Source organism: Patiria miniata, unplaced genomic scaffold, assembly GCF_015706575.1.
Source record: "Patiria miniata isolate m_02_andy unplaced genomic scaffold, ASM1570657v1 HiC_scaffold_15, whole genome shotgun sequence".
NCBI lineage: Eukaryota > Metazoa > Echinodermata > Asteroidea > Valvatida > Asterinidae > Patiria > Patiria miniata.
The window spans coordinates 1,003,694-1,015,317 of record NW_024037053.1 but is presented as its reverse complement, the minus strand read 5'-3'; the positions used below and the strand labels follow the sequence as shown (position 1 = coordinate 1,015,317).

The window sequence follows — 11,624 nt, the reverse complement described above, 5'->3', positions numbered from 1 at the left end:
GTTTAATATTTAACTTGTTTTACATATGAAACTACATGTACATCCCTAACGAAATTTTGTAATAACAAACATTGTCCAAAGAGAAACATAAAGTTTCAATGTGATTATCAATCCAGCTTTTGGAGAGATAGAGGGTATCAAAAAGACTCCAATTGGGACTTCATCAATTAATTTTTTCTGGGAAAAACATTCAAGGGTGTAAACTCGAAAAGTCCACGATGACTCTTGGAATGATTTCTTTCCCATCCTATCCTATCTCGCAAGCCTTAAGCCTTCATCAATAATTCAATTCAACGTGACAAAAGAAAGAGACAAGACTTTTCACGACATACAAAGTGGGGGATCCACAAAACTCTGAGAAACACAAAAGAAGGGATTAACACCAAGCCAGTATCGATACCAGAATCCTATAATCAGTCTTCTCCTGTGACATCCCCATTAACGCTACTTGACAGCTCAAACACGATAAAAAGGAAGCATTGATAAATAAAGTGAATGGAACGGTTTTGCCAAAATTGATTCTCTTTTCTCACCCCTCAAAAATCAGGACAAAAGGTATAAAGGTCGCAGTTACCAAACAAACTATTTCTTAAACAAATATTTTTGTTACGCCAGCAAAACTAACAAAAGGTTTCAGTTTACGCAAGATTAACCCTCAGAAGTTGGCGACTTGCAAAGACCGCGGAAGCCATTTTTGATCTTGTTCCCTGAATGTATTTTATAAAATGTAAACTGTTGAATGGGATGGTGCCAGACTATTATGCATTCCAAGCCTCACTTTCAATTTTTTTCTCAAAATGTGGCTTAAAACATTAGGGTATGTTTAATCCCAAATCTGTGGTCACCGAACGAACGCAGCAGGATACAACTGTGGCATTGTTCAATGGAATTACCTTTCATTCCACTTCAAAGGACAACACTTTTTTGAAATATCAGGTGGAAAGCCTTGACCTGCATTGTACAACAAAAAACCCAGGACACTTTCACACAGAGCACTTAAACATACGTAAAATTCAACACCAAATTTTTGACAACTCTGCAATTTGTACATTGTCACCATTTTGACAAATTTTGACAAAGTGACGAATCTGCACACACAGCTGCAAAACCGAGTTTTGAGAAAACGGCGTTTGAAGTTGGTCGATTTTGCAGGTTGCATTTTCGTAATACATTTCTCCTCCAATATATACCGATAACTAGTTTAACACAACAGCCAAATAAATTTCTCTGTTTTCATAAAATCATATTTAACTAGGAGACAATATTTACTAAAACTATTCGTCAAAATGAAAATTCTACTTCGTGTTCTTCATATAATCAGATAGGCAGATAATCACTAGACCGTGGCCACTGTCTAGTTCATCCAGTGTAGTTCATTTACAGAAAGCACTGAACCACCACTGGACTACTGTTCCACATCCAATATCACTATAAGGCTTATAAAAATAAATTTTATTTTGCAGCCATAAAAAAAAAGTTTCTATGGGCAGGCCCCCTGCTGTGAATAAATCCAACAAAATGATTGTGACTGCTACATGAATAATTTAACCCCTAGACTCTGGCTAGGATACAACCCCAATCCTGCAAAATCCTCCAATTGCCACTTAGAGAAAAATGGATTCAGCCTCAATCCTCCAAAATCATCCATTTTTTCTTGAATTTAGTCTGTGGAGGGTGACCACTGCCTCAATCCTCCAAAAATCCTCTGCCAATAACTGCTACGGTTTGAGGCAGTGCGAATGGCAAGGGAAGCAGTGGGGATGAAATACGAGAAAAACACAGGGCTGATTTATGCATGACTGAACAAAACCAATGCAGGATGCCTACTGGCTTGATGTAATGCATCCTCCACAAAAACAAGCAATACATCTTTGCCATTCATCCTCAATCCTCTAAAATCATCCAAAACCGGCAAGAGGAATTGGAAATCTATCCCTCAAAACATCTTTCTCCTATGATTCCATTCATAATTTTGTAAAGGACTCAAAACGTCACACAGTAAGGATAACTCAGCGCAGTCCCACTAGTGTGGCCTCAGCATTGCAGTTATATTTTATGATGTCTCAGCTTCTTTCCCCCGAATGGATTAGCACTGATTAGGCGTCTTTGCAATTAAATTTTTCAACAGACAGCGTGTGCATATGGCCTCCAAAAAGATGAAAATCTCCTCAGTAGTTTGGAGAACCTGGCTTGTGGCCAGACATGCCAGAGGTGCAGCGCAGCAATACCGAGGCCAAAATAGTGGGGCCAAGCTCAGTGCTGAAGAATGTTGTGTGACTTGGAAGCTTGTATTGTAATTATTAAATTATTTGTAGTTACTTCCCATAATACTAACGTTACGTAAGGTACTATAGGCCTACCCCTGTATTTCATTTTTCTGCTTTTATGAAATTATGGGAATTCAAGTGACTGCTCGCAAGTACTCAACCACTTGTTGGTAAATTCTTTGCAAGCATTCGACAAGAAAAATTTGACTAGGCTACTCGTCCAGGCCTAATCATTTAATGTGGTCGTGGGTGGGCGACGGAAAAAAATTTGGAAGTGTTATGTCACGACACTAGAGCAAACATACATGTACAAAACAAACGAGGTAGCAGATCAACATTCTCGAGATTAAACTTGTCTATTTGTGTTTGTGCAGCAGTAGGCCCTACTGCGGCAGTACACCTTTACTCAGTTTAAACTTTGACCTACATAGACGTACACTTTGTGTACAAACTACATAGGCCTTGGCCTACACTACATGTATTATAGCATGCACAAAAGTCAATGACGATGTCGACTCAAGTCAAGAATTCCCGGCATTTCCAAAGTCGATTTCTTTCCATTCAACAGACGATCTGAGAAAGATAGACTGCTCATCGTCTACAACAAACCCTTCTCATACTCACCACTTAAATCACTCTCCAATATTCTGGTTCCCTGCAGCAAAATGACCCTTTTGAGGCGGAAGACCAAGTAAGCCGGTTCCGATACTACTAAGATTCCGCGCCAATATCTTGCACGTACGATCTACGAGTACGAGTACGACGATGTGTGTACAAAGTAGTGAATGATGCACGTGGAACCCGGTATTTTTCCATTGTTATCAAATGCCGCACTGGTGGCGCGCTTTGTGTGTCCGGTGACTGGACCTCGGATTGATCCATTATTTTTTAAGGGTTCATTTCCCTTTTCTTAATTCAGAGGGACGACGCTGGCCTTTGAATTATTGATCAAGCAGTGACATTCAACTTTGGGCCTATGACGAACCTGTATTTTTATTTTTATAAATCAGTGACACCTTTAAGTTGACATTTTGCTTTTATGGAATAATACATTCAAGGCTGAAATTATCATGACCAAATTTACAAGTCGGAAACTGTAAAAATCCGCAAAATATTCGAACTCTTGAGACTGCGAGCATAGTAAGTCACAATACGAAAATACATGTATATCTTTTTAGAAAAGGGAACCCCATAATATTATCGTTTTATAGAGACAACTTAATTGAATTGATTTTCATTCTATAATTATAGAAGTGACCTTGATGTCTTCAGAAAAAAATATTTTAAGGCTGCGCAATCGAGTTTTCTTTTTGTCACCCACCCCGGAAGATATTAACTGGACACCCCTCTTCAATGTAATTGATGTTTCTAAGTCGAAGTTATGTTTACCGTATAAAGTATGACCAAAGATGAGGATCTTTGGTTATGACATTGACAGCTGACATGTTTTAGCATGAAAATACATTTATTTGATCACACTAATGTAACCTAATCAATCTAAATGTATGATATAGGTCTTTTTTGCACTATGATTGGTATTTTGCAACAGCTAAAACAACTGACAACTGGAGTTTACTTGTTAACAGTGTCATCATTATGATGCCATTGCCACGCATAAACGGAACTTGAACTCAACTCTACTAAAGTGAACGGTCCATGGTGGTGTTCCCTAACGTGGCGCACTTCGACGTTTACCCGACTTTCCTCGTGTAGTGTTGCCAAACCTCTTTGGTGACAAACCTCAAATTCATGCAGTGAATTACTGGTACTTCGGCCTTATTAATGCTTGCTATTTAACCTCTGAGAACAATTTCGGTTTCATGAAATTTAATCTGAAATTCAGAAACAGTGGCGTCCGGAAATTGGGCACAAATTGGCGGAGTTTTCCCTAACGTGGCGCACTTGAATAAATCTCGGAAAATTCCAAATTGACTTTTTAGAATTCCTGTAAAGTTGATAGATTCTGATAAACCATTATTATTTCTACTTAAATACTCAACCAGAAGTTTGTCAGAAATTGTTTTTCTTATTTTTCGGGCATGTCGGGGCACTTTAAAAGGGTTCACTTTGCACTTCAAAATAAAATCGGAAAATCACGCCAAAATCATTTTTCTTCTAACTTTGTAACGGGCAGATTCACTCGCGATTTATGAACGGGAGTGTCAAGAACTTGATGAAATTTCACTTTCTGTGAAATTTCAGTTAAAACTTTTGCTCTAGCTAGGCGTTACAGGCGAAAAATCAAAGTGCGCCACGTTAGGGGCCGCGCCACGTTAGGGAACATCAACAATATGTAGTCATTTTTAAATGTCTAAAGATTTGCAGTTTACTTTTGGTAAACACGCAGACCGCGGACATATTTGTCTTTTCTAAACCCAGCGCATGCACAATTCTGAACACAAGGAATATGTAACTTTTTTTTCGCTATGGCAGGAGAGATTCATACTCTGGACTCCATTGCGTGTACACAACGGAGTCCACAATTGTTGCGCAGCCTACCTACCTAATTCATAATTGGCCTGCCTATAGCCTGCTGGGTTTAAACAGTGGTGCACTACAGCAAAATGAATGGCACGGGTACCCACGAGCTATCGTCGGTTCACTTCAAAATTGATAAAAAAATTTCAAGCAACGTATTTTAATATCCAAAATCGACCGCTCTCTGCCCGTCATTTGCAAAACTGATAAACTAGACCCTCCTTAGAGGCCGCTACCACCAACACTCGCGCCCTGGCGACCGTGCCGGCTATTCCGATGAATTTTAACGGTGATGCAAAAGTACCCCCTCAACTGCGAAGGGAAAAGCACGCCTTCCAGACCTCTTCCCCAGGGCTTACTATATTTTCAACTCCGAGAGCTTGCGGGTAATGATACTGCTGGGAGCGTACTGCTCGACACCCTGAAAACGAAATTGATTCCTCGCTTCCCGTCATGCACCACGAAATCCCATTTCCCAATTTCTTATCGATTAGGAAGTGGGAATCACTATTCGTTATCCGTTTTCTTGTCGATAATGGAAATGGGAATACCGAATAGTTATTCGTTTTCCGTTTTGTTGTCGAGAATGGAGGGGGGAATCGTTTTCCAATTGTTCTGTCGTAAAGGGCAATGGGATTTATAATTTGTTTTCTGTTTTGCTTAACGGTTAATTGAGAAAGGGGTTCGTTAATATATATTTTAAACAAAAAGGTGACGCAAATCAAAAAGGAAAAACGCCATTTTTCGCATACGGAAGGAAGGCAAACAATGCGCAATTTCCTTCTGTGTTTTTATACAAAGCATTATTGTTTACTTGTTTACTTTTTAAAAAACGAAAACAAGACACGCTTAGCGCGCGCCTTCGTGGTTTACCACTGGAGGGCGCCTTTCAACATCACCGGTCATTGACTGTAACTTCGGGCCGCGTAGCTAGCTAGATCGCGATCGTCTCTTACAACTAGTTAGGACTTAGAACTTCTTGAACTTGCTGTGCCGTTGCGGTGCTTGGTAGGTAGGATTTCGATGGTGCAATATATAGTAAATTATTTTCAGGAATTTGTGCTATTTTAAAGGGTTTTCTTTTCGCCTATGGGATAAGCCTATGTGTTATAATGCAAGTCTGCTAAAATTGTGCTATGTTAGTATGTTTTTGCAAAATAGGGTTTTTTAGTCATGCTATGGGAGAGCCAATTGACAGTGACTTGATGAGGTTGTCTAACAAAAACTTTTAACAGATAATTAGTGAAGGAAAATGAAGTGTGTCACACAGACAGAACAGTAAAGATAAAGTTATCGTGATGTTATGAAAATGTAGGCCTGTAGACCATTTAGATGATATATCAAATCATCGTCTTCTATTCTAACCTTCTTTTGAAGTTTATGATCTTTGGGAGCTGCCATGCCTGAATGGTTTTTCCCTAGTGTGTGTCTCTAAATAGTTTTGGTATTTCTTGTTACATTTGGGCATCTTAACTTCTAATGCTAAAACAAGGAAAAAGCAAAATGTCTGATCATATTTGAACCATTTCTATGTTAAGTAGGCCTATATAATATTCCCTCCTCCACTGAAAATGTTCAGGATCCATGGATTAACCTTTTAAAAGTTTTGACCTCTTGCAAGGCTGCAAAAACTGTCTGGCAGCAAAGCCTGGTTTTAATCTTCTCCATTTTGTGCAATAGAAATTAAACAAAGAGTTTGGTAAAGAAGAGTAAGGAGGGTGCTGCTGTATGATACATCTCATCAGGCATATTAATTGAAAAACCTTGTTTCAAGAGTAGCTGACTGTGTGGTGCTGGTACGGTGGAAGTGAACAGAGCCCTCTTGTGGCGTGTCTTAACCAGTTTAGTAGCTGACCTGTTCAATAGGCCCTACTTTCGCAAAAATGTGTTTTGACTGAAACTGCTGTGCATATATCGAACCAGTTGTCTGAGCTAAGAACTGTTTTAAAAAGTTGATTTAATCTGAATGCCAAATGTGTGGTTTTGAGTCATTTTCAACTAAATGAGCTCACGTCCATAGTTTTGTAAGTTAATTTTGCACAATAGGAAAGCAACTGGTGATGATGTCACCATGACTTCACTCCCCTTCAATTTTCACCTTTAACAGATTTTCATGTTTATGTACATACCAAGTTCCAACCCAATCGAACTTGTACTTCAGAAGAATATTCTTAGTTCAAGGCTGGAATTTGTTTTTACTAATAATGTAGTCAGTTCAAACCACTGTGGTGGTAAAGGGCGCTATCAAAAAGATGAATCAAATCTAGGAAACTTTGACCAGAGAGATTTGGAACCTACATGTACCTTATCACTACCTCATGCTAGAGTTCCCAACTAAGACATGATTTGATTCATCGATGGTAGCACCTTTCACCACCAAGGAGGCTTGACAGTGTCTGTCAGGGACCAGCGAATTAGGAGAAAATAAACCAACTCCTGTCTTGGATGACCAAGACTAGGGTAAATTGAATATTTATAAGGTGTTCAAGTGTCCTTCAATATTAAAAACAATGGTGTTTTAGTACCGGTATCTGTGTGGTAACACCATGTAGTAATAACTACTGCTCAGTAGATTTAGTTCTGAACTTTCAATATAGTTTTAGTTCTGATAAGAACAGTCCTGCTTAGTTCTAAAAGAACTTGTCTCTGTCTCAATGTTTCGACTAGCTTGCTCTAGTCATCGTCAGGAGACTGAGGAGAGTTGGAGATGCTGCCTGCTCAAGTAGGCTGTGCTAGGATTGGGAGTGCTTATGTTGGTGAATTCTGATTGGTTGTCTTTGGGCGTTGTGTTGGAGTGGATGCTTTGCTCGCTCAATATCTACTCTGCAGTAGTTATTACCACATGGTGTTTCCGCAAACCGAAACGATACTGATACTCCACCATGCAATGCCTAAAATCTTATAATTTCGCTGGTAATGTACCCCCCGCCCTGCAAACAGGACGCTGGTCAGGGCTGACGTCATTTGAGCTCTCATCGGATAGATTTGCGTGACCTGTAACGTAGAACCATGGAGCTATATTAAACTAGCTTCCGGTGCCCATCATGCGTAGCGCGCGCTAGCTGCATGCGAAGGTCAATCTGTACTTCCTTCACAAGATTCTGTAAAGCTCATCAGCCCTTACCTGAGCATCCTATTTGCAAGGGGGGGGGGGGGGGGAACAGGGAATCTTATAATATGTTTTACATTCCTACCCCTGAGGGCGCACTGTCATCGTGCATCCCGAGTGGTAAAAAGATTCTCAGTGGTCCAAAGCTCTGAATACTGGACTTGGTAGATGGTAATCGATCAGTGGCCAATTATTTATGGTAGACTGCTGATTTTGAAGATCAAATACTACAAGTGACCTTCCACCCAATTAGAGAGATCAGCTGCGGTGGGAAGGTGCATTCAATGAAGAGCCTTTGTTTAACATGCACACGGTGATTCATTGACATGATTGAGGATGTGCATCACGTACCTTGGATATCTTTTGATCTTTGTAGGTCAGGTCATCGTGACTTAGTGCCAGTGACTAATCTATTAATCTGTGACAATTTGCAGGTACACACGCGGATCTGATTGATCTGAGTTTCGAAGAGGTTTACAACCCCAACCCCCCCCCAGCCTTCTCAGTTCAGTGCTCAAAACTTCTAAAATAAAGTTTCTGTTAATCAATCAAAGATACTCTAAAGTGTTTTTTTTTCCATCTGGTTTTGTTTGAACTCAACTAGAATATTGCAGATTGAAGTAGAGTCCTCACAAGTCAAGCACAAATCAATTGCAGGTCATTCAGTGATAAACCGTCCAAACAAACTCTGCCAAAGGCTTATTTCATTTTCATCAATCCTTGCTTGTTAGTTGTGTTCTTTTCTTGTGATTTAGAGCTTCCTACGGGCCCGCTTGTGATTATAACTTTTGATGAACTTTACTAAATTAAAGATTACCAATAAAATCAGCATGGTTTTGATAACATTTTGTGTCAAAAAACTGTGGCGTATCCTTGGGGTGTGTGGAGGAGGCGCCACGGGCCTGTCTACGCCGGCTGTGACCACAATTTTCTCAAATAAGGCAAATTTTCAATTGAGAGAGCCCTTCTCAGTGCTCCCCCCTCCCCAAACACCCCCTCCCCCACCCAGGCCCCCCCCCCCTTCCCTCCAGCAGTGACCAACATTTTCTTGAATAAGGGCATTTTTCACCTTAGAGATCACTTTTGTCCTTCCCCCTCCGACAGTTACCTTTCAAGATCTGCCCTTTAGCTTGTTATAGAGCAAAGGCTCCAACTTTTCCTGCAAATTACTCAAAGTTTTCAGTAGCCCTCCACTCCTCCCCATTTGCTCCAGCCTTGCAACTTCATTACCCCCAATTCTCCCCCTTTTTGCAATCCAGGACCTTGTAAAAACTGTCAACACGGCTACTGTGTCAAGCATTTTTATTGGCAAAGAATTCAAACATCACTGATCTAGTCGGGCCTTTATTGCGTCAGAGAAACACTTTAATTCTCAGTGACCCCTTCAGAAGTGTTTGTTCTGGGAACGGTGGCAATTTAGACCATAACATGTGCAAATAAAACCCACTTACCCATTTGACACGCAGTCAGGCGATCAGCTTTTTGTACCTTGTACCTGGCGAGATTATGGGACCATGCCATGTGGGTATAGAATCTTCCTGATCAATCTATATTCTGGTATTTGACTGTATTTTGTAATACATACTGAACCTGATTTTTATTGGGTACATGCAGTGAAGACATTTTTGGAAAATTTAAGATAAAGAAAAAGACAGTATATCTGTTCAATCATGTACCATAGCTAAATTGGAATGTTTATATTCAGGCAGATGTAAGAGTTAAAGGTAATATACAACATTTGCAAACATCAAAAACAAAACTACCAAATGTTTATGAAATACCCGGTACCTTACTTGACAGTAAGTGAATAATAGCATGTGAAATCATGGCACTGTGTGTGATTTTCAAGGAAATGGAATTTTTGTATCAATCTCCAACGATGGTCGGCCAACCATTGCTGGGAAAACTTGTTTTGACTTTTTTTTTCAAATACTGCCCCCAATTTACCCCATGTCTATAAACTGCTCCGTTTCGTCTGAAGTAGGGTCAGGAAACCAGGCTACAAGAACAGTATTTTTTTTTTTTTTTTTTTTTAGAATCTACATATGACTAGGAGCACAAAACTTCAGTGTTATTTTTAACAGTATTATAAAAAGTACTAACCCCCAAATCCATCCATTTCTGAAAATTGAAGAAAAAATCAAATGTTGTATAGATTACCTTTAATAAGGGTTTGAAATCTCAGCTTTAAAGCTGATTTAAGCTTTTTTCAGCTTTTTCCCTCATTTGCTGTGTACAAAATTATAGGAGATTTCCAAAATTCAGCTTTTTTTAACACCTTTTCAGCTGTTTTTCAGCTCACACCCACCCACACTCCTGGGTGTCACTCACACCCCTGCTTGAAGTTAGGAAAAGTTAAGCCAGGAAGTTCAAATAAGAAATTGGTTCTTGGTAAACCTATACAAGTACCGTATCTACATTCCTGCTGGAACCTAATCTGCCAGTAAACTTGGAGTTGTACATTACACAAAACCTTTTCTTCGTTGTTTCATTCGTTGGAGTTTTAGTTACCTAGTAGATGAAGGCAGGGCTTGACAATGCCAACAACCTGTGAAACCGGTGTCCGTATTATATTTTCCGTTAATTTTCTTCATTTCTCATTCCATATGGATTATGGATTTTCAAAACCTTTTCAGAGTTCTGCTCTTTTATCATTTTTTAACCTTCAACAGATTGCTTTATGGTCACCCTCACCACTCCAAAAGTTTATTGGCAAGCTCACCTCATATGAATCCAAGATTTGAGGGGTTTGAGAAAAATTGAATATCAAAATCATGAAAATTAGCTTTGCATAAAATAAAGATTTCTCTCAAGTCATATTTAATCTGATTTTCTCTTGTACATTTTACCCTAGAGTTGAATGTCGGGGTTGTCACAACTGGATCTGAAAGAACTTTCCATATCCCAAGTGTAGAGGATGCCACCTATACTTCAGGGTCAACCCAATCAGAGTAAAATTGGATTCAAATTGACCAAAGACTGGACAAACAAATCAGGTACCATTTTTCAATGTTCTGAATATTCGACATAAATTTGTTCATCACTCTAGAGAGAATTTCAAGAAAGTGAACAACTTTTTGCTAACTCACTTACTGCATGTGAAACGGGTCGACACAACCAGAGTTAAGGATTCAAATCGACAAAAGACTGGATAAAATCCAGGTACCTTTTTTTTTTCATTTTTATGAATATTTGAAACATAATTGTTTTAATTACTCAGAGAGGATGTCAAGAAAGTGAACAAGTTTTTGCTGACTCACTTTTGCTTCATGTGAAAAGGGTTGACCCAACCAGAGTTTAGGATTCAAATCAACCAAAACTGGACCAAAAATCCAGTTTTCCATTGTTCATCTTCATGAATCTTTGAAACATTTTTTTGTCAATCAGAGAGAATGTTGAGAAAGTGAACAAGTTTTTGCTGACTCACTTTTGCTTCATATGAAGAGGGTCGACCCAGCCAGAGTTAAGGATTCAGATCAACCAACAACTGGACAAAAAATCCAGGTACCATTTTTCATTTTGATGAATCTTTGGAACATTAAATTTTCTTCATCACTCAGAGAGAATGTTGGGAAAGTGAACAACTTTTTGCGGACACACTTTTAGGGTCTGAAACTCACTAAAACAAATTGTGCCATGATTTGCAAGCTGATGACCCTTAAATTTGAAAGTCACTGTTGTAGTCTGCACTGCTCCAATTGACGTCAGACTTGGTCGAACCAAAAATTGTTTGCCAGAAATATAATTCTTTGTGCAGAACTTTCTTTCTC

General features: G+C 39.2%; 1 protein-coding gene and 1 long non-coding RNA gene across 5 annotated transcripts in view; one reads left to right on the top strand and one right to left on the bottom strand.

Moving 5' to 3' along the window:
• LOC119722335 (G protein-activated inward rectifier potassium channel 3-like) overlaps nt 1-3,062 on the bottom strand; it is a 32,538-nt gene extending 29,476 nt beyond the window's left edge. The window contains exons 1-2 of one of the 2 annotated variants that reach the window (XM_038192386.1): nt 2,892-3,062; nt 894-951 (exon numbers count right to left, since the gene is read on the bottom strand). The gene's annotated coding sequence lies outside the window, so the exon portion shown is untranslated. The remainder of the gene's footprint in view (nt 1-893; nt 952-2,891) is intronic. The other variant, XM_038192385.1, reaches the window with a different exon arrangement.
• A 2,646-nt stretch (nt 3,063-5,708) lies between these two features.
• Nucleotides 5,709-11,624, top strand: part of LOC119722333 — a 43,157-nt gene continuing 37,241 nt past the window's right edge. For all 3 annotated transcript variants that reach the window (XR_005270433.1, XR_005270434.1, XR_005270432.1), the window contains exons 1-3: nt 5,709-5,753; nt 10,709-10,850; nt 11,242-11,358. This is a non-coding gene — a long non-coding RNA (uncharacterized LOC119722333). The remainder of the gene's footprint in view (nt 5,754-10,708; nt 10,851-11,241; nt 11,359-11,624) is intronic.